The sequence below is a fragment of the Saccopteryx leptura genome, chromosome 2 (assembly GCF_036850995.1).
Source record: "Saccopteryx leptura isolate mSacLep1 chromosome 2, mSacLep1_pri_phased_curated, whole genome shotgun sequence".
Taxonomy (NCBI): domain Eukaryota; kingdom Metazoa; phylum Chordata; class Mammalia; order Chiroptera; family Emballonuridae; genus Saccopteryx; species Saccopteryx leptura.
The window spans coordinates 202,728,465-202,751,415 of NC_089504.1; the positions used below are offsets into that span (position 1 = coordinate 202,728,465).

A 22,951-nucleotide genomic window follows, 5' to 3' on the forward strand; every position below is an offset into this window, starting at 1 on the left:
GGTGGGTTCAAGTCCACAGGACAACCCCTCACCGCTTTCTCTGTGAGGGAGGGAGAGACCTCTCCCCTTGGTCTTGCGGTAGACCTTCGCTGTTCTCCACCCAGGGAAGCACGTGATTCTCTAACCGTGGGAGGCACCAGCTGTGCGCCCAGGTCTGTCGTGGTGTGTCTGTGTGTGCAGCCCTCTTGGTGGTGGGTTTGTGCGAAGGCGCAACTTCCTACTTCTTGAAATGATGCCAGACGTTTGTTTTTCTTTGCACAAGGGCAGTTGCAACCAAGAGGACTGGGCTCTCCTTCTTTCACGACTGCAACCTCGGTAGGAGATCCAGCCCATGTAACGCAGTGACCAGGCAGCGCCCATCACCCTCCCCATCTGCCACAGACTTCTGGCCTGTGGACCTGTCTCTCTCTACAGCCACCGACAGGGTCCAGGCCACGCGTCTGTTCATTCTGGAAAGAGCTTCCGGAATTTGCTGTGGGCGGAGTTGCTAATGATGGCCTCGATGTTGGCCACGCTGGCCTAGGGGACCACGATGTCCTGCACCATGGCCTCCTCATGCAGCCAGCTGTGGGGAGGGGCGGCTTAGGGTGGCACATGCAAGCGTTCCGGAGGGGCGCCTGCAAACTCCTTACTCCGACAACGTGCTACCTGGCCTGTGTGTCTGAATATAGGAGGAGGACCTGCTGCGTGGGAAGGGGGTCAGGCTGGGTGGGGTCGTGAGGGGTCTCGACCTGAAGGGAATCAAAGCCACGCACATGTGAGGCGACTGGGAACACGCGGGCCCCACAGGACTCCCTCAACTTCTTCCGTATTCCCCCTGTTCCCTAAAAAAAACCCGCCCCAAACCGATGGGTTAGTTTCTCCTTCCTAGAATGCTCAGGGTGTCTTGTGCCTTATGTGCACCATCAATTTATTTTAACTATAAACTCCGGAAAATGAAAACAGTGTCGCCTCATGACTCAACACTGCAAAAATAAAATGACCAGAAAGAAACACTATACTGTGTACTCATACATGATGCCCTTGGACAAAAAAATACCTGCTCGAACATCGTCCAAAATTGTCGTCATGGTGACAATGCTCCCAATCTAAACAGCAGCAAAAAAAAAACCAAAAACATTTTCTGCTCTGTCATCCCTTATTCATTCCTCAGCTCCCTAGGGGACATACCTGAGGCTCCTGCTGCATCCAAACACTACGATTTGCGTTAGTCCTCCTTTCATGGACCGAAACCACAACTACCTCGAGCTTTCTCAGGCCTTTCCCTTTCCTTAAAAATACAGAAAATAACTCATCTGACGAAGTGACACCTAGTAAGACATAAACGTAGCAACAAATATAGGTTTTGTGAGGTGCATAGGGACCCCTCCCACCATCAGCAACTGTACAGCAAAGGTCTGGGAAATAAGAAGCCTGTTTTATAGCCTCCTCACCTGCATGCAGTCAGGTCCTATCTGCTCCCTTCCTCGAACCTACAGACCCGTGGTGGCACAGGCGGCTCCCACACACACGACCTGGGTTAGTTGTTCCCACGCAGCTCTGAACAAGAAAAGCTCTTTCCTCCTACCGTGCCCCAGGGACACAAGAGGGCAAGGAAACTGAGGTGGAGGTGAGCCAGGAGCCTCTCGCAACGCACCCTCTTGGACCCCAGCCGCTGCAAATGCCAACACCCCAGACCTGCCTGACCACATCCGCATGCCTGCGCTGCCCCACCCATGAGAAGCTGAAAGACTGGATATTAAGCTCACCTGCAGGGCCTGACCAAGCAGTGGCGCAGTGGATAGAGCGTCGGACTGGGATGCTGAGGACCCTAGTTCGAGACCGCGAGGTCGCCAGCTTGAGCATCGGCTCATCTGGTTTGAGCAAAGCTCATCAGTTTGGACTCAAGGTCGCTGGCGCAAGCAACGGGTCACTCAAGGGGTCACTCAGTCTGCTGTAGCCCCCGGTCAAGGCACATATGAGAAAGCAATCAATGAACAACTAAGGTGCTGCAACAAAGAATTGATACTTCTCATCTCTCTCCCTTCCTGTCTGTCCCTCTTTCTGACTCTGTCTCTGTCACCAAAAAAACAAAACTCACCTGTGACCTAGCGCGTTCCGCTCTGCTCTCTTGGCCTTTCAACAGGCAGAGGGGAGACCCATCCCCAAATCTTCCTCGCCGTGGATACGTGGACATCTGATGTCCCATCCCTCTCCCTACAAGAGTTTCCTTAGGGTAAGATCTCCTCGGGCCCACGTCCAGCACACATGACTCAGTTGTCTCTCATTCTGAGCCAATCCTCCCATCCGCCTGGACCCCTCTCGCCTCTGAGCGAACGCTCCATAAACCTCTTCCCAGAGCTCCTTGCACAGCACCTCTCATGCACCCCACTCTTCCTGGCCCCCCGAGGACAGTCTCGTCTGCCCTCTCTTCTCGGCCTGTGCGCCTCTGGTCCCGACCTGCTCGGACCTCAGCCACATTCGCAGCCGCCTCCTTAATGACCCTCCCCTGGCAAGGCCCCGGCCCTTCCTCGCTCTTCCGGGGGTGGGGTGGGGGGGCTGTGCCTCCTCCTCCTCCGCCTCCCCATCACCTGGTCACCTGTCACGGACTTGCTGCCTTCTCCTCAGGTGCTCGTGCTACAGGTCACCGTGCTCTCCATAGGAGTGTCCGTCGCCGAGATCTCCACCTCAGCTGCTCTGTCCGGTGTTCCGCCCTTAGGAATCCTGCCCCTCAACAGCGTATAGATGCTTCCACGTCCACGCTGCGCGCTGGGGCTCACGCCGCGGAGTGGATGAGGGAACGCGGGAGGGGCGGAGGTCCAGAGGAGCGTCTCTAAATGGGCCGGCTGGTGCGGATTTCCACGCCACAGCGAGGCCTCCGCTGAGGAGGCTTCCTGGGGTGGGCTGCCTGGCAGCGGAGTCCCAGGGGTGCGGAGATCTTCCACCAGACAGGACAAGAAGAACTGTCCCCAAAGTTACTTTGGAACCGGCTGGCGACGCTACTGTTTCTTTAAGGGTTTTCCACTTGGAGCCTTGCTGAGGAAGGTCCTTCACTTGCCGATATTTTAAGTCAGTAAATTAGGTCAGTACCAGGTCAGACATAGACACCGGCATGCGATGTGCACACAACACACACAGGATGTCCTGTGGCTCATGGTTTAGGTGGCTAAGGGGAAAATAAAGATACCACTGTACGTTCAGGCAACTACTATGCACTTAAAGTGCAGAAACCAAATCACAGTGGCTGGCTGCACATAGCGCTGTCCCATCCACCTTAGGTGATATGCTCGATCACGAACCAAGGCAGGTACAGGAAACAACCAATGGGAACGCCAAGAAAGAACTACATGGAACAGTAATTGGTTTACTTCTCCTTCTCTCCCCCAATACTCTCTCTCTAAAAATCAATAAATGAAATATAAGCAACAGCAACACAACTTAATGTGCAGCCCCATTGCTCTACTGGCCCCTTACTGACTGACAGTCTTTCTGCCTCAATTTCTCCTCTCTTTCACATTCACACATGCCCCATTCCCATACAGACGCCTCTGGGGAGGCTGCTCAGATGTGCTTCACTGCTTCAGCAACTGTACACTGGACCGTCTGAAGCAACAGCACTATCTCACAAACAACCTGACTGGACACCACCATCCTGAGTGTTCCCTGACCACCAACAGCATGAGTACCCCGTGGGTCAAATGGGAAGATTCAAAAAACCCTGCCTGCTTAGGGAACAGTGTATTTGATGCCTCATCCCACTGAAACCCCTATAGACAACTGTTTTTGGCTCATAACTCAATGTTTCCTACTGGTGCTACAATGGAACTAAAACGGCCATTCTCCATCTTTTACTTTCCATAATCCATCACCTACAGACCTGCTTCTTAACATGTTGAACCAGTGCCCGACAGTATCTCTCAGGTGACTCTAAGAGGACACGATATCACTTACAAAAAGCTTCTCATTCTCAGAACATCATGCTGCCAGACTTGAACTCACAGAACATATTAAAAATACTATCACTGCTTTAATTTTCAATCTAACCAAACTCACAAAAACGAGTATACAAAGAATTTCCCAAAGATGTCTATAAATTTTTTGGGATATAAATGAAAACACCAACAAGATGTTTACTAACATGGTCTTATTTTCCCTTCACCATTTGAAATAAGTTGAAGAACAGCCTGACCAGGTGATGATGCAGTGGAGAGTACGTGAACCTGGGACTCTTTGAAGACCTGGCATCAAAACCCTGAGGTCACTGGATTTGGCAAACACTCATCCAGCTTGACTATGTGGTGACTGACTTCTGCATGGCATCATGTACAAGAATCCATGTTCTGTGGCTGGAACCCTTCCTCTGACACATTCATGGGCAACACAGAAAGAAGTTGGAATGGCCCTTCAAAACTATTTTTGCAAAACAGCAACAAGGGTGAAAAAAATTTCCTCTAGAGAAGTGCTATTAATTCCCAATTCTCCACAAGAGGGCAGCAAAAAAAAACGTATCCTTTTCCATTGAACCCTATTCAAGTGATATTCCCCAAATGCAGAATGCATGGCAACATGCATCACTGTGCAACAAGGGATCCCACCCTTGCTGACCAGAAGATCCCAAGCCTATGGTTCTCATTCATCAGACTAACAGGAGAAGGCTTGACACAAAACATGCACCACAGTGAAATTCAGGACTTCACATGCTCAATGGAGGCTCTGGGGAGCACTGCAAGGCCAAACAGAGGACCGAGGGCTTTGATGCTAAAGTTCTTCCCAGGACATGATTCTGGCCACAAAGATCAAAACTTAGAAACAGGGTGACCCACGCTGAGATGGAACCCTTCATGTTAGTTTCATACATCACAATATAAAAATAGATGTTCACATTAATTGAACTCCATGAGAGCCTCAGATAGAACCACACCAAAAAATAGAGCACACACCAAAAAAACTGCCCTATTCACTTTAGCCCAAGAAGAATATTCTCCAGGCAAAGGTCTCACGGCTATGAACAGGATGTCTGCTTCACTGTAAAGACTGAAAGACGAAGAGCAAAGAGTAGATCCCCCCTGCAAGAGCTGAATCAGGCACAGTGGAAAGACACTCACTACTACCTTAGAAGGTAGTGAGGGAACAAAGAAAGGAAATTGAAATTATTAACTAATTAATTAAATAACCTAATAAGTGAATAAAGGGAAAACAAATAAATAAAGGAAAAAAACAAATCAATAGAAAACAAGAAAGTACAAAAGTGAATGAAGAATAACTACATAAAATATAAGGAAACCAAATAAAAGAAGCTATACTTGCAAGCAGGCACCTATAGGAAGCCAAGGCAAAGACCTAACACAGAGGTAATGGTCAGAAGGTTCCAGGGTCCCAGCACACTCTACTGTTCTGCACAGGAAAAGTAAACAAGAGTGACACAAAGTATTCTTTCCCTTTTTAAGAACATAGCCTCCATGTCAGCACTACAGCAGTTTCAGAAAGCAACTATGTCACAGCAATCAACCTCTCATAGCCTATTAGTCCTACTATGGATTGTACATAAAATTTGAACATACACGATGACACCATAATCACTTCTTCACTATGTGGGAAACCTCAGGGACATCTATGTATTCACATGAACTGATACCCGCAAACGGCACACTTTCTGTGAAGGAGCGCTATTCTCAAGAGTCCACCAGAAATGTTTCCTTTGTTCAGGTGCCCTCCTCTCAGGCACTTTTCTCAAAATAAAGTGTCAGGCAGCAGAGGTCAGAGAGTGAGAAGAGATCACACTGTCAAGGACTACAAAGCCCAGTCATGGGACTTCTGAATGATGTTAGTAGTTACAAAAGAATGACCTCAAAAAGTGTATAGCCCTATCATTTAACCTGTGATCCCCACCAAAAGTCGGGTCACCTCTCACTTCCATTTTGAGTCTTAGAAATGAATGAAAGAGGATGACTGTTGCATGGTACCATTATTTTTCTTTTGACATAGACAGAGAGAACAAGGAAGGGATAGATATGAACAAACATAAAGGGAAACAAATAGGAAGCATCTATTCTTTGTTGAGGCACCTTACCTATTCATCGATTGCTTTCTCATATCTATCATGAAGGGGGGGGACCTACAGTACAGCAAGGAACCTGCTGCTCAAGCCAGCAACCTCAGCCTTCAGGCTGACGACCCCTGGGAACAATCCAGAAATCTTAAACTAATGTCTATGACCCTGCATTCAAACCACAGAGCCCCAGCTGAGGAACCAGGACTCAAGCTACATGAGCCACTGCTCAGACTAGAAATCTTGGGGTCTTGACCCAGGGTCTTCTGCCTCTCAGTCTGTCGGTCTATCCAATGCACCACCACGTGAACATGCAATTGCAGGTCTCATATATGGAGTTGGGTGATCTAGGTGAGGAACTCAGAAGACACATCCTGCTACCATGTCACTGGATCACAAGGGAGATAAGAAAGCATGCTCCCTGGGAAAACATCAGTGAGAAATCATGACAACATTCTTTGACTGTGAGTGGACAGACTACAGGAAGGCAGAGTAGTAGATGATGCCACAGAACCTCAGTCCTGCAGTTCTGAGTGATTACTGAGAGAACATGGAGGTCTGACATGGGAGCCGACACAAATTCACCTGTAGGGGCTAACCTGCCCTAGGATATAAGCGCTGGGGCAGGCAGACCTAAAGGGAAAGATGGCACACCAACTCTACAGGGACTCCTCCTGAAATCCTGGAATGTGTGGTCAGTGCACATCCTACTGCACTGACTATTCCAACACACCTCTCTGGGGACTACAGGGGTTCACTGTCATAAGACTGCTATGCCCTCTCACCCTGTGGAGGAATCCCTGGATGAAACACTGAAACTACTGGCAATAAACGTGTAATTCTCATTGGCTACGAGGAGAGAACTAGTCCCCCTCCACAGCACCTTCATCCCAACCTCTCTGGGCAGAAAAGACACCCTTCTATGCCTTCCAGGGAGGTGAAATGATTAATCAGGACCGCAGGTAGGGAGAGCAGGTCAGGTGCAACACCCAACGTGTCCTGTAGGTGGCGGAACTCGAGTAAGAAAATGGTAATGTGGATTCAAGTGCAGAAGCACTAGACCTCTGATGACATACCAGGTCCTTCCTCAGCAAGCAGTATTCAGCATATGCAAACATGGGTTCTCTAACACTATGGAGGTGTATCTCTGACTTTTTTAAAAATTAATTGTGTTTACATAGATTCTAGGGTCACCCTGAATGCATCCCCCCTACCCCCTATTCCCCTCAACATCTCCCTTGCTCCCCCTCTGTACAGCGCCCTGCCCCCCCTTCCCTTCAGGTTTATCTCATCCTTTTTCTCTGTCCTCTTTTCCTCTGGTCCCTTTGATCCCTCCTCTGTCTCAATTCTGTTCCTCAGTTCACATTGTTCCCTGGATTTCTCAAATGAGTGAGGTCATATGATATTTTTCTTTCTCTGCCTGGCTTATTTCACTCAATCGTTTTCAGGTCCCTCTATATTGTTGCAAAAAGTAATATTTCCTTCTTTTTCATAGCCCCATAGTATTCCATTGTATATATGTACCATTGCTTTTTTTTTTTTTTTCATTTTTCTGAAGCTGGAAACAGGGAGAGACAGTCAGACAGACTCCCGCATGCGCCCGACCGGGATCCACCCGGCACGCCCGCCATGGGGCGACGCTCTGCCCACCAGGGGGCGATGCTTTGCCCATCCTGGGCATCGCCATGTTGCGACCAGAGCCACTCTAGCGCCTGAAGCAGAGGCCAAGGAGCCATCCCCAGCGCCCGGGCCATCTCTGCTCCAATGGAGCCTCAGCTGCGGGAGGGGAAGAGAGAGACAGAGAGGAAAGCGCGGCGGAGGGATGGAGAAGCAAATGGGCGCTTCTCCTGTGTGCCCTGGCCGGGAATCGAACCCGGGTCCTCCGCACACTAGGCCGACGCTCTACCGCTGAGCCAACCGGCCAGGGCCTTGTACCATTGCTTTTTAATCCACTTGTCCACTGATGAACACTTGGGCTGTTTCCAGATCTTCACTATTGTGAACAATGCTGCCATAAACATGGGGTTGTATTTTTTTTTTCAGTTGGTGATATGGTATCCTTGGGATATATTCCTAAAAGTGGGATGGCTGGGTCAAAGGGCAGTTCCATTTCTAATTTTTTGAGGAATCTCCATACTGTTTTCCGCAGCGGCTGCACCAGTCTGCATTCCCACAAGCAGTGAAGGAGGGTTCCTCTTTCAACCCACATCCTTGATAGTACCTAAAGTGTGTTGTTTTGTTAATGAGCACCATTCTGACTGGTGTGAGGTAGTATCTCATTGTGGTTTTAATTTGCATTTCTCTAATAATTAGTGATGTTTAACATTTTTTCATCTGTCTATTGGCCACCTGTATGTTCTCTTTGGAGAAGTGTCTATTCATTTCTTGTGCCCATTTTTTGATTGGATTGTTTGTCTTCCTGGTGTTGAGTTTTACAAGTGCTTTATAAATATTGGTTATTAATCCCTTATCAGATGTATTGTCGAATATGTTCTCCCATACTGTGGTTTCTCTTTTTATTCTGTTCTTCTTGTCTTTAGCTGTGCAAAAGCTTTTAAGTTTGATATATTCCCATTTGTTTATCCTGTTTTTTATTTCACTTGCCTGTAGAGATACATCAGCAAATATCTTCCTGCAATAGATGTTGGTGAGCTTACTGCCTATGTTTTCTTCTAGGATACTTATGGTATCACAATTTACATTTAAGTCGTTTATCCACTTTGAGTTTATTTTTGTGCATGGTGTAAGTTGGTGATCTAGTTTCATTGTTTTGCAGGTAGCTGTCCAGTTTTTACAACACCATTTGTTATAGAGACTGTCTTTATTCCACTGTATGCTCTTACCTCCATTGTCAAATATCAATGGTCCATAAAGATGTGGGTTTATTTCTGGGTTCTCTGTTCTGTTCCATTGATCTATATGCCTGTTCTTATGCCAGTACCAAGCTGTTTTGAGTACAGTGGCCTTGTAGCATAACTTGATATCGGGAAGTGTGATACCTCCCACTTTATTCTTCTTTTTCAAAATTGCTGAGGCTATTTGTGTTCTTTTTTGGTTCCATATAAATTTTTTGAATATGTGTTCTATTTCTTTGAAGTATGTCATTGGTATTTTAATTGGTATTACATTGAATTTATGAATTGCTTTGGGTAATATAGATATTTTAATGATGTAAATTCTTTCTAACCATGAGCATGGTATATGCTTCCACTTGTTTGTGTCTTCTTTAATGTCTTTTATCAATGTTTTATAATATTCTGAGTACAAGTCTTTAACTTCGTTGGTTAAATTTACTTCAAGGTATTTTATTTTTTGTTGTTCCTATAGTGTAGGGGATTGTTTTCTTAATTTCTCTTTCTGACAGTTATTGTTTGTATATAAAAATGCCTCTGATTTCTGTGTATTTTTATATCCTGCCACCTTGCTGAATTTGTTTATTAGGTCCAGTAGTTTTTTGACTGAGACTTTTAAGGTTTTTTTTTTATAGAGTATCATATCATCTGCAAATAATGACAGTTTTACTTCTTCTTTTCCAATTTGGATGCCTTTTATTTCTTTTTCCAGTCTGATTGTTGTAGCTAAAACTTCCAGTACTATGTTGAATAAGAGTGGTGAAAGGGGGCACCCCTGCCTTCTTTCTGATTTTAGAAAATTTTCTTTTAATTTTTGTCCATTAATTATGATGTTGGCTGTGGGTTTGTCATAGATGGCCTTTATCATGTTGAAGTATGTTCCCTGTATTCCCACTTTGCTAAGAGTTTTGATAATAAATGGGTGCTGGGTTTTATTAAATGCTTTTTCTGCATCTATTAAAATTACCATGTGATTTTTCTCCTTCCTTTTGTTTATGTAGTGAATCACATCAATTGATTTACAAATGTTGTACCATCCTTCCCTCCTCAGAATAAATCCCACTTGATCATGACGTATGATATTTTTTTCATGTATTGCGGGATCCAGTTTGCTAATATTTTGTTGAGAATTTATTTATTTATTTATTTATTTTGTATTTTTCTGAAGCTGGAAATGGGGAGGCAGTCAGACAGACTCCCGCATGCGCCCGACTGAGATCCACCTGGCATGCCCACCAGGGAGTGATGCTCTGCCCATCTTGGGGCATCGCTCTGCTGCTATCAGAGCCATTTTAGCACCCAAGGCCGAGGCCACAGAGCCATCCTCAGCACCCGGGCAAACCTTGCTCCAGTGGAGCCCTGGCTGTGGGAGGGGAAAAGAGAGACAGAGAGGAAGGAGAGGGGAAGGGGTGGAGAAGCAGATGGGCGCCTCTCCTGTGTGTCCTGACCAGAAATCGAACCGAGGACTCCTGCATGCCAGGCTGATGCTCTACCATTGAGCCAACCAGCCAGGGCTTTGTTGAGGATTTCAGCATCTAAATTCATCGGGGATATTGGCCTGTAGTTTTCTTTCTTTGTGGTGTCTTTGCCTGGTTTTGGAATCAGAATTATGCTCACCTCATAAAAGGAACTTGGAAGTGTTTCTTCCTCTTTAATTTTTTGAAATAGCTTCAGAAGGATAGAAGTTAGTTCTTCTTTAAATATTTTGTAGAATTCACCAGTGAGGCCATCGGGACTAGGGGTTTTGGTTTTAGAAAGTTTTTTGATAACTGTTTCTATCTCTTTTTTTATAATCGATATGTTTAGGTTTTCTGATTCTTCAAGATTGATTTTTGGAAGATGATATGTTTCAAGGAATTTGTTCATTTCGCCTAGGTTGTTTAAATTTTTAGCATACAGTTCTTTACAATATTTTCTTACAATATTTTGTATTTCTGTTTTGTTGGTTGTTATTTCTCCACTCTCATTTCTAATTTTATTTATTTGAGTCCTCTTTCTTCTTTTTTTGGTGAGTTTGGTTAAAAGTTCATCAGTCTTGTTTACCCTTTCAATGAACCAGCTCTTGGTTTCATTGATCCTCTCTATTGTTTCTGTAGCCTCTATGTCATTTATTTCCGCTCTCATCTTTATTATTTCCTTCTTTCAACTACCTCTGGGCTTTACTTGCTGTTCTATTTCTAGTTCTTTTAGATGAAGGGTTAGGATGTTTATTTGACCTTTTTCAAGTTTCTTAAGAAATGGCAGTAGTGCTATGAACTTTCCTCTCAGGACTGTTTTTGCTGTGTTCGATAAATTTTGAGATGTTTTATGTTCACTATCATTCATTTCTAGAAACTTTTTTATTTCTTCTTTGATTTCATTGTTAACCCATTCATTATTTAATAACATGCTGTTTAGTTTCCATGTGTTTGGGTATTTTTCAGTTTTTCTGTTGTGGTTGATTTCTAGTTTCATGCTATTGTGATCAGAGAAAATGCTTGATATGATTTCAATCTTTTTAAATTTGTTGACACTTCTTTTGTGTCCTAACATGTGGTCTATCCTAGAGAATCTACCATGAACACTTGAAAAGAATATATATTCTTCTGCCTTAGAGTGAAAGGTTCTAAAGATATCTACTAAATAGAGTTGACCTAGTGTGTCCTTTACGTCTACTGTTTCTTTGTTAATTTTCCTTATTGAGATCTATCTAGTGATGTTAGTGGGGTATTAAAATCTTCTACTATTATAGTATTGCTGTTGATCTCACTCTTTATATCCTTCAAAGTCTGCTTTATATATTTAGGTGCTCCTACATTAGGTGCATTCATATTTATAGTGGTTATCTCTTCTTGTTGGACTGCTCCTTTTAGCATTATGTAGTCACCTTCTTTATCTCTTACTATAGCCTTGGTTTTAAAGTCCATGTTGTCTGATATAAGTATTGCTACCCTAGCTTTTTTTCATTTTCACTTGCATGAAATATTTTTTTTCATTCTTTTACATTCAGCCTATGTGCATCTTTTGTTTTAAGGTGTGACTCTTGTAGACAGCATATGTACGAGTCCTGTTTACTTATCCATGCAGCTACCCTATGTCTTTTGGTTGGATCATTTAATCCATTTACATTTAAGGTTATTATTGATATGTAGTTGTTTATTGCCATTTTATTCTTTACAGCTGTATTCCTCATTTGCTCTATTCTTTTCCCACTTTGATCTGTTTACAACAGGCCCCTTAACATTTCCTGCAGCATTGGTTTGGTTGTAATGAATTCCTTGAGTTGTCTTTTTTTTTGTCTGGGAAGATTTTTATTTCTTCTTCAGTCTTAAATGATAGCCTTGCTGGATAAAGTTGTCTTGGTTGTAGGCTCTTGTTCTTCATTACTTTGAATATTTCTTGCCATTCCCTTCTGGCCTCAAGTGTTTCTGTTGAGAAGTTTGATGTCATCCTTATGGGGGCTCCTTTGTAGGTGATAGCCTTTTTTGCTCTAGCAGATTTTAATATTTTGTCTTTATCACTTAGCTTTGGTATTTTAATTATGATGTGCTTTCATTTAGGTTTCTTTGGGTTTCTATTTAATGGAGTTCTCTGTGCTTCTTGAACTTGTGAGACCCTTCCTTGTATCAATTTAGGGAAGTTTTTAGCTATCATTTGATTGAATATAGTTTCTATTCCTTGTTCTTTCTCATCTTTTTCAGGAACCCCTATGATGCAGATGTTATTTCCCTTCATGTTGTCATAAAGTTCTCTTAGAGTTTCCTCAGACTTTTTGAGTCTCTTTTCTTTTTCTGCTCTGCTTCCATGCCTTCGTTCATCTTGTCCTCCAACTTGCTTATTCAATCCTCAGCTTCATCCATCCTGCTTTTAATTTCTTCCATTGTGATCTTCATCTCTGATATTGTATTTGTCACCTCCGACTTATTCTTTTTTAATATTTCAAAGTCCTTTTTTATACTTGCTATCTCTTCATTCAGGTGTTTGTAATGACTATCTATTATTGTTCTAAGACTCCTAAGCATTCTAACAATCATTATTTTAAACTTTGCATCCAGTAGGGAATATCTGCTCTTTTCCAATCTCTGATAGGCTCCTTTCCTCACCCTCACTCTACTCTCTGAAGTTTACAGTTTGGAAGGCTTCTACTTTGAGCATCTTGTTTGTATGGACTTCCTTGAAAGTCTAGGTGCCTAGCCAGATTGCTTTCTACTACTCTGGAACTGAGGTCTCCAGTGAGGATCAGTTTCCTCATGTCCCACACACTTTACTCTACTCAGAATAATTAAAGAAGTTTGAGGACACTCTTCTCTTTCTTTATTCTCAGCCTAAAATGGGCTCCTCCAAATCTCAGGCCTCAGAGACAACTCCTGTGGGACTACTACTTCAGGATGCCTCTTAAAAAAATCTCATCAAACTTGTCCTCGAGGATGGCATGGCCTCAATATAAAAACTACTTTCAATTACAGTACACTCAAAGATCTCAATAATTTCTGCCACCGGACTGGAAAGGTTCAGAGATTCCTTACGTGCAGGCTTTCTTCTACCTTCGTTCTCATTCTTTACTCTGTATTTCTTGCTCTACTTATCAGGTTCTTCTCACCAAAGCATTGAATACACACCAAATCCCTCCCTGAAAAACAGCCAGCCCCCTTTCCCTTACTTTCTCTCCTGATTCATTTGATCCTACAGACCACTCTGTCCCTCAGGCCCTAGAGCCTCTCATCTGGCCTTCTCTCTATAATTTATCCCTTCCCCCTTTCTCACCAGCCACGGTGGCTTTTTCTTCTTCAACCCCTCCTCCCCTTTTATAGACTGTGGCTCTGCCTCTCTCCTCTTCAACCTTTCCTCCCTCTTTACAGACTGTGGCCCTGCCTTTCTCCCTCTCATCCCCTCCTTTCTCCTCAGAGCTCTAATCTTTTTAACTCCTCTGACTACGTGGCGCCACCACCAGCACTTAAACCTCCTTTTTCTCCTCCTCCTTCAGATTCTGACCCTCCTTTTTTCCATTCAGCTGTTCACTCTGTCCATCTGTCTGCTTTCTCTCTTCCTCCCCTCTATGCTGACAACTCCCTGCCATCTTAAAAAACTTAAAAAGGCAGAGTTGTCTATTAAGCCACCTCTTAAATCAAGGCTTATTCATTCTCATGGACTCTCCCTACAATACCCCCATCCTTTCTGTTCAAAAATCTTCAGGGGCTTATCACCTTGTACAAGACTTACAACTAATCAATGAATCAGTAATTCTCAATCCAGTATTTACTAATCTCTACAGGTTACTGTCACACATTTCCTCAAACACCACTCACTTCAAGGTCATAGACCTCAACAATGCCTTCTTTACCATTTCTCACCCTGACTCTTACTTTCTGTTTGCCTTTACTTGGACTGACTTGGACACTAATGCAGCCCAGCAACTTATGTGGACTGTCTTACCCCTGGGTAAAAACAGCCAACACCTGTTTGGGCAGGCATTAGCTTAGGATTTAGCAGCATGCAATCTTGAAACTAATACTCTCTCACAATATGTAAATAACCTACTCCTCTGCAGCCCGTTCCTGCCTGCCTCAAGGGGACACACTGCTACCCTTCTTAACTTCCTCACCATGAAGGGATATCATGGCTTCTCTGCTAATGCTCAACTTCACTCTTAATTCGTAGTCTGGACATCATCTTAACACCCACCTGAGATCTCACCCTAGATAGAATTAAGACCCTCTGCAGTCTCCAACCACCTACTACCGCAAATCAAATCCTTGCTTTCCTCAGTCTAATAGGCTTCTTTAAAAACTGAATTCCCAATTATGCTCTCTTAGTCAAGCCCCTCAGTAAGATTTTCTGAGCATGATTTTTAAGGTCTCTAATGGCCAAGGGAGTAACATAAAAGGCAAATAGACCCAAAAGAGGTCAGAAAATATCAGCTTTTGGTATATGCTCTTAAAGGCTCCAGCACCCTAAAGGGCTTCATAGGATTCCATCAGGGCTCTGCTTCAAGAGTGGAAAGAAAGGTCATTGAACTAAAGCCTGCAAGGCTTCTCGAACCCACCAAGGGACACATCTTTGCTGTGGAAAGACGGACATAAAAAGGTAAGCTGCCCCCTTGCTCCATGGCTGGAGGGTTCAGTCTCTGCTAGCTACTTGTGACCTGACCTTGCCCAGCATGCTGGGAATTGCCACTGAAAGCCCAAGGATATTGTTCATGAGCCTAAAATATTTCTTCCAAGTAGCAGAGAAACTTATCTCATTTCTTATAAACACAAGGGCCATCTACTATGCCTTGCCTGAATATTTGAGTTTTATTTATCCCTCGAAGATCTCTACTGTGGCTATTGACAGTCTGATTTTATTGCTTTATTTAATGTATAGTGTCTCCTTTATTCCTCTTCTCTCAATGACCCATGCCTATTGTAGGCTGGGACCTGCTGCTAATTCCAGCTAGAAGCAGTGGTCACTAGAACTTAAACTCTAGCTGCAAAGTGTATAAATGTGACCATAACTCCAATGCCTTGCAGACTTTCCTGAATATGTGTTACTTCTGTTCTTTAGGACATTTCTCAAATTTAGTAAAATTACATTAACATGTTAAGAAATTGCTTGCTCATTACAGTATTAATTAGAAACTAATTTGAAGTTACCTTGTGCCCACAGGTACCAAAAGGTCCACACAAAAAAATTACATGAATCAAATTGTAAAAGAAATGTAACCACATTTCCCTAAGTACTTTCAGGATTTAGATGTAACTCAACAAACTGTTCAAAGACTTTCCAAGAGGCACTTCCAGCATTACATCACCCAAGGACTGACTTTCATGTGAACAGGTCCACAAACCATAATCCTGACAACTCCCACTGCTGCTAAAGTAGAAAAATGGCATGCCTTACTCCAACCACAAACCAGAAGGTAGTTGGTTTATGTATGGTGAATATATGAAGAATCTAAAGACTCTTTTAATCAGACTTTGGGAAAAGGGAAACTAGGGTGAAAAGAAAGTCAACTTAATTGTCACTAAAGGTTAAAGATTTTTAAATCAAGAGTTCTGACTAGAAAGGAATTGTATGGTTTTGATAATAGAAGGTATAAGGTATGAAAATACTTTTGAAAGAAAAAAAAAGCAAGTTGTTATGAAAGCCAGTTATTTCTGGATAAGAAAGTTCATGAAAACTGAGGGTTTATGTAATTTGTAGAAGGTTTGTGCAGGTTGTAAGAGGTTTGTACAGAGAAAAAAGAATTTGAACAGTCAGAAAACTGGTTTTCAAAGAATGTTTAATTAGTCACCCTAGTTAACAATCCTTTACTCTCCCACTTATTGGAGAAGCTCTTTCCTCCACCCTGATCATATGGAGCTCAGAAACAGAGAAACAAAACCAACCCCTTGTCTTTCTACTCTCTATTCACCTCTCAGCCTGCCTCACCCAATCAGGGGCTTTCTACTTATGTGAGACCAACTCCTACATGTCTCTCCCTATTAATTGGACAGAAACCTGTACCCTAATCTATCTCATCCCAAATATCAACCTAATACCATCTCATGGACCTCTTCCAGTTCCTAGTACACTACTCATCATTCTAAGGACCAAATGAGTGATACAGGTAATTCCTCTTCTTGTTGCTTTAAAAATTTCTATAAAAATAGGTCTAGGGGCAGGGAACTGGCCACTGCCCTGTCATATTCCCACTTTCTCTCTCTCTCTGAAGCCCAGAGAATTCATAAAAAACAAAATGAGTCATGAAATCAGTGGTTTCACACAAACTAAGTGTCTTGACTATTGCCTTTTATTGGTCCACTCACTCTCCTATATATTTTTCTAACTTTTGGACCCTGCCTCTTATGTTTGTTCACTAGTTTCTTACAGAACCACATGCAGACCTTCACCAATCAGAAAATTGGAAAAATCTACCTAACCCTACACACCAACCCTGAAACCTGCCCTCATGAATCAGAAAAATCTGGAACCCTATAAATACACCAGTACCTGAGAAGAAGCCATCACTGCATCTCACTACTCCTCACTAAGAGTGATCCTTAGAGAGGCCATAACCCCTCACCACCCCTACTCAGAAGGAAGAAGTTACAGAAGATAATGACCTTCGTCCCTTTTCCCTTGAGGCCTCTCTGGGAACCACTCTCTTTCCTATTTTTATATATCAAATAGTCTGGAATCTTAGGTTTCATTTCTTTAACCCTGCTGGCATGAGTTTTGTTTCAGGGCTTACGGCAGATGACCAACTGCAAAGGAATGCCTGACGTCACAAGCCAAGAAGTCCTGGATAATTAAAAACTGAACAGCCCTTCCTACCCCCATCCCCTAATCTTTACAAAGCCAAGGTCCTGTCTATGCCTGGCATGACTCTCCCTTATGAGTCAGTCTGGCAGGGTTCCTTTTTTCCTTTCAATAAAGCCTGTTATACTGGTCTTTTTGGACTCCGATGGATTCTAATAGGAACATTCTGCAAGTGTATCCACCAAGGCCAACACCTCTTGTACATTGGAAGGGGACCAGTGGATAGCCAGTTCCATGTGTGGCCCCCTGTTTCCACACTTCCATTAGATGGGTCCCTCGGCCCTTTTCCTATTCAAACTGGTACAATACATCTTGGGAGTTCTCCTCTCCCTCAGCCATCTCTATTATATAATCTTGTAGCTGAGCTGACCATGCACCAAGTTTTATTGGTAGCTTCTGGGGCATTTCACCTTAGAGGCTGGAACTTCTGTTCTGGTTTAAGCTGCCACCAAAGCTCCAAAAGAATTTTATTAGACTGGCCACCCAATTTCCCCTTATCTGCTCCAGCCACAATCAAATCTACCCACATCTGTGTTTGGGTAACCTTTATAGGCCCGTTTCCCTTGTTAGTTGGGGGCAACATAAGCAGCATCCCTCACTGCTTTATGATCCCGAACAGCCTCCAGCTCTCCCAAATCTGCTACCATCTGTGTAACTGCATTGATGGGCTGCCCCACATAGGGGCCTAAGATAGCCACAAATGACCCAAAAAGGGCTGACGGGGCTCTAGCAAGGACAAATTCCCTCATTTTTGCCATAAACACTTCCTCATCTGGCCCACAGGAACCAGGGCTGAAAACTGCATTCTTCATACCTAGTTCCCGAAGGACCTTTACTAACTCACTGTAGCACTGCCACCAACTCATTGCCCCTGACATTCTGCCAGACCATACAAATGGTGGCCATCACCCATTTTAATAGGGTATGGTCTCCTGGGTTGCCATGGCAGTTCTAAAGATGCTGCTTCAAGGAGCAGTGTGTGGTAATGGTGGCCAATTTCTCCATCTCCATTCTGGAGAGCATGATGCCATCCACCCCTATGTCCCATAATCATAGTAATCAGGCTACCAGGGATTCAGTAGGTTTCTGCCTAAATTGTGCCCACAACTCCATCAGCTCTGCCTAGAAATAGGGCCAGACCACAGAGTGTTCCATTACCTGGGCAGGAGGCTGTGGCTGCCCCTGAGGAACTCTTTGCTGCTGGGTTTTTACCTTCTTGGCGACCACTGGTTGGGCTCTCAGTGTGTGTATGGCAGCTTCAGCCTGAGCCTTCTCATCCTCAGAAGAGAAGTTGCAAGCACCTGCTCCCGCTGACTCAAAGCCACTCCACTGGCACGGATGCTGCTGTTCATTTGGTGACCATTTAGGCTCCTGAGGCTGCTGGCTTTTGGACAGATGCTGAGACTCAAGCTCTTGAATCTGCAGTTGTTTCTCCAACAACTGCCGGTGCAAACATTCAACTTCCAGGGCAAATTGCAACTCATGAATCTGTACTTTCTTTTCCAGTGCTCACTCCAATTCCAGCCTTTTCTGCCATTCTACTTGCAATTCATACTGAAGCTATTGACCTTGGGCAGCTTCTCACATAGAACTCCTGGTTTCCTCTTGAGTAAAAAACACCCAGCCCATGGCCCCTAAAAAAACAGCCAGAACAGCAAGCAGTCCTCTACCCCACCACTCAAGGGTGGCGGCCCCATAACAATCTTCAAATCTTGCTGCAAACTACACTAGTTGTATGGCCAGGAGCCACCATCATGGCCATTTACATGCAGGTTCCCACTGGATTCAGGCAGATGATAAAGAAATGGCAGAATTGGATGATGGTGGGCCATTCTGTTTATTGGTGTCTCACCAAGACAGGCAAACCACAAGAGAAGACAAGGAAAAAGCAGAAAACCTGCTTTTCCCATGAAGGACAAGGGATCAGGGAGGCCCCTGCAATGGTGATAGCAGAAACTGAGAGAGAGCAAGCTCCCGGTCTCCCCACTTTACAGTATAGAAATCAAAACCTTTAATCCAATATACAAACAAGGAAGTCTCTGATACAAAGTCACTTTTCTGAGGCTTAATAGAATTCCTCATAAGAGTGCACCACCCACATCATGCAATAGTCAAGGGTGTGGGGGAAAGCTTAGTCTTAAAACTAAGCCTCAGGCTATAATGATCTGGCCTGCTTACAGCCTGTCCCCCACACATAATGCAACTTAAGTGAGCAGACATATATATCGATTTATAAACTTATTTGACCAACAATAACTAATCCCTAGAATATTAATGAGACATACAATTTGGGACTTTGGAACTGCCCCATGTAAGATATATGTGGCTGGCATATTGAATAAATTTCCTCCTTTAATAAAACTTCTCAAAAAGTTATTTGGACTATGTGCCTCTACAAAAACACACGGAATTGTGGAATGGGTACTTTACAACACTGAAAGTGTTAATTTAGCTACATATTCAAAACATCATCGGCAAGTTTTCAATTGGGTATGAAAAAGTCACTGACTCACAGAATGGAGATTTGTGTCCCTTGACCATACCACAGAACACTATCTTTTCTGAGAAAAACAGAGGTTGACATCGGTACTGCAGAAGCCAAAAAAAAATGCTTGGTTCTAAATGGTCTCTCTGCAGTATTGCTTAAGGGGATCTACCTTACAGTTATAGCATTCCTTCTCAGTTAATTACACACTTTTTTCCACAATAACACAAGTATCTATCTATGCCTTGCAGGGGCATTCTTTTTGCCCTTGAATGTGAAACCAGTGTTCTCTTTGTGAAAAGCAAAGTAATAAATAAAAATTACATCAAACACTGCACTGCAGTGAATATTGAAGTTGGTGATAGGAAGAATGAAAAATGCAACCTAATGTCAATTCATAAAATACCCGCATTAAACTGATTCATAATGAGGTCAAGGGATTCACTTGGGATCTCAGGACATTGTTATCCTGTTGCATTTGTCCAAATGGATCTGCTTTTGCAAGCTTCCTGGTGGTGTTATATTTAACGTTCCCTCCTCCTCACAAAAATCTTTTCTTCTTTATCTGTATTGTTTAGTCTGTTGGTGGTGCACGGAGGTGAATTTTACATCTTCAACCCATTATTAGTGTCTAATTAACATGATTGCCATAAGGGACCTTGGCTTTGTGATCTTATGGCCTCCTCTCATAGGATGGTCTCAGAGTGACATACCTGAAAGGCCTGACTTCTCATTAGGGTGCCTGTTTCTGGTAACTCATGCCAGGTGTGGGGCCAGGGTTAAGATGTGTGTTTGGTTTTCAGGAGTTGGGGGGAGTAACAGAGTCCCAAAGACACCATCCTTGTACCCAGACATGGACAAAAATTTCAAAATTAAACCAACTGTAAGAAAACAAATGTTTTCATAAACACTTGGTGGGAGCCTTGTACTGTTTTGATTTGGATGTCAGTGTTTATTATTATAGTATTTCTGCCTAGATCAGTTGAATTTCTATATAAGTACACACTTTCGTGTATCTGAGTGGGGTTATTTTGAAAACACAAGCTAATGACTAGCCTCACAGTCCTCAGGATGTCTGCTTCAAAGCAAAACTGTTTTTCTAAAACTTTTGAGGGAGAAATTAAAGAAAGTGCTTCATCAACTGAAAAAGCAATATATATATAGACATTTTTGGTTATATCAAAAATCTATCTCAAATTAAATTCTGAGGTGAATTTGTATTCCTGTGGAGGAACCCAAGATTTATTAGAATAATGTTTTCATAACTGTCAAACATCAGTTGACTCCTGGCCCTGGAAGAGAGGAATAGTAAGTTATAAAAATGTTATGTTCTATATTATAGGTCATAGAAGTTACTTTCTTAATGTAGAATGTTTTTTTCCTTACATAGACACACACACATACTCACATTGAAGAAAAATAAGGCAGTTTATAAATCATATGCAATATTCTTAAGTCACTCTGGCAAAAGCAGGCAAGGTTTTCACATTACCACTTCAGTGTGTAAGAACTATGTTGTCTAAGGCTACATGTTACATATTCATTTACATAAGTGTACACAGTCACTTACAGTAGACATCCTCAGAAAAGCAAGGCAAGATAACATAAAAATTGAATGCCATTATTTATAATGAAAAGAAAAAGGAAGAAAGAAAATTCAGTGAGAATATAACCAGGTTTTTCTAAGGCTTCACTAGAACTCTGAAGTCATTTAAGGAAAAAGCAGAAAAGGAATAAATTTTGCCTCCATGTTAGAATACTGGCACCCCTCAAGAGCATCTTTCTGAAGTGGAGCCATCACACCTCCTGGTGGAGCGCAGGTAGGATCAAGTCCATACCAATCACCTAGCCTGCTGATCCAGTTCACTGGGTGCCCTTAGTCTGAGCTGCTGGCTTCTCCATGCCTTACCTGGGAGCTCTTTTTGGCCAGCAGTTCCCGAAACCAGATTCCAATACAGTGAGCCCAAGAGCTGGGCAGTCATCTTAGTTTCACTTAGTTGTGCCATCTGAAAGCAGTCAAGAGTAGGAGCAAGTCTGTCCTGCAAGGACAAGGAGTAAGTCTTTTCTCTGAAATTTTCTTAGTGTGGGACAGTCAGTGACTTTCCACCATAGGTCCCTTTGCCTATTGATAAGTGTTAATGATTGCTCTGCCCTGCCTCCTTTCTGTACAGTGCTATGAAGATTATTAAATAATATATTTAAAACATATATATATACACACACATATATAATTGAATATATTTAATTCTTCAGCATTATTGATGCTCTTTCCATGCATTGCATTATTTTCAGATGATTGCTCAACATTTAAGATTGTGTTTATTCAAATATTAAAGCAAAAGTGTCCACAAGCTTTAAAGAGCTCCTCATACCTAGTTTTCCAATATCCAGGACATGCCTTGGATGCTTGCTCTGCATGAAACCAGGATCCAACAGTGCTGCTGGGGCATAGAAACTAAAGAATTCTAATAGAGTAATAAATTTTCCAAGCTTTATTGTTCTAGAACACAATTTTTTCTTTTGCACTTTTGACAAAGATTCTTTCATTTCTGTTTCAGCTGAACTTAAACCAAATAACCATTTTTTTTCTGTTCCTAAAATACAGTGTGTCCGTAAAGTCATGGTGCTCTTTTGACCAGTCACAGGAAAGCAACAAAAGATGATAGAAATGTGAAATCTGCACCAAATAAAAGGAAAACCCTCCCAGTTTCTGTAGGATTATGTGGCAGCATGTGCACATGTGCAGATGATGATGTAACACCATGTATACAGCAGAGCAGCCCACGGCCATGCCAGTCAAGATGTGGATGGTACAGAGGAATGTTCAGTGTGTTCTGTGGCTCACTAAATTCGAATCCATGACCAAAGTGCAATGTGAATATCAGCATGTTATAATGAATCACCACCGAATAACATTACTCGGTGGGATAAGCAGTTGAAGGAAACCAGCAGTTTGGTGGAGAAACTCCGTTCTGGTAGGCCATCAGTCAGTGATGAGTCTGGAGAGGCTAGACGGGATAGCTACTTAAGGAGCCCTAAAAAATACGTGTGTAAGCCCACATCAAACTGCACTGAATAGGTATAAAACTGGGAGAGTTTTCCTTTTATTTGGTCCAGATTTCACATTTCTATCATCTTTTGTTGCTTTCCTGTGACCGGTCAAAAGTGCACCATGACTTTATGGACACACTATATTTCTGGGCTTAATTCTCCAGAAATATGTACAACAAACTTATTCTTAGTCCTGTTGAATTTATTACTACCTCTGCAGTCATACTGTATTTTAACATACTGTTTATCTGTTACCCAACCAAGTCAAACGGACCT

At 43.0% G+C, this 22,951-nt stretch overlaps 1 non-coding gene across 1 annotated transcript; it reads right to left on the minus strand.

Annotated features, from left to right (window-relative positions):
- Positions 1-7,880: 7,880 nt before the first annotated feature.
- TRNAT-AGU (transfer RNA threonine (anticodon AGU)) lies at positions 7,881-7,956 on the minus strand. The gene has a single exon. It is a non-coding gene; the product is annotated as a tRNA-Thr (tRNA).
- Positions 7,957-22,951: the final 14,995 nt, after the last annotated feature.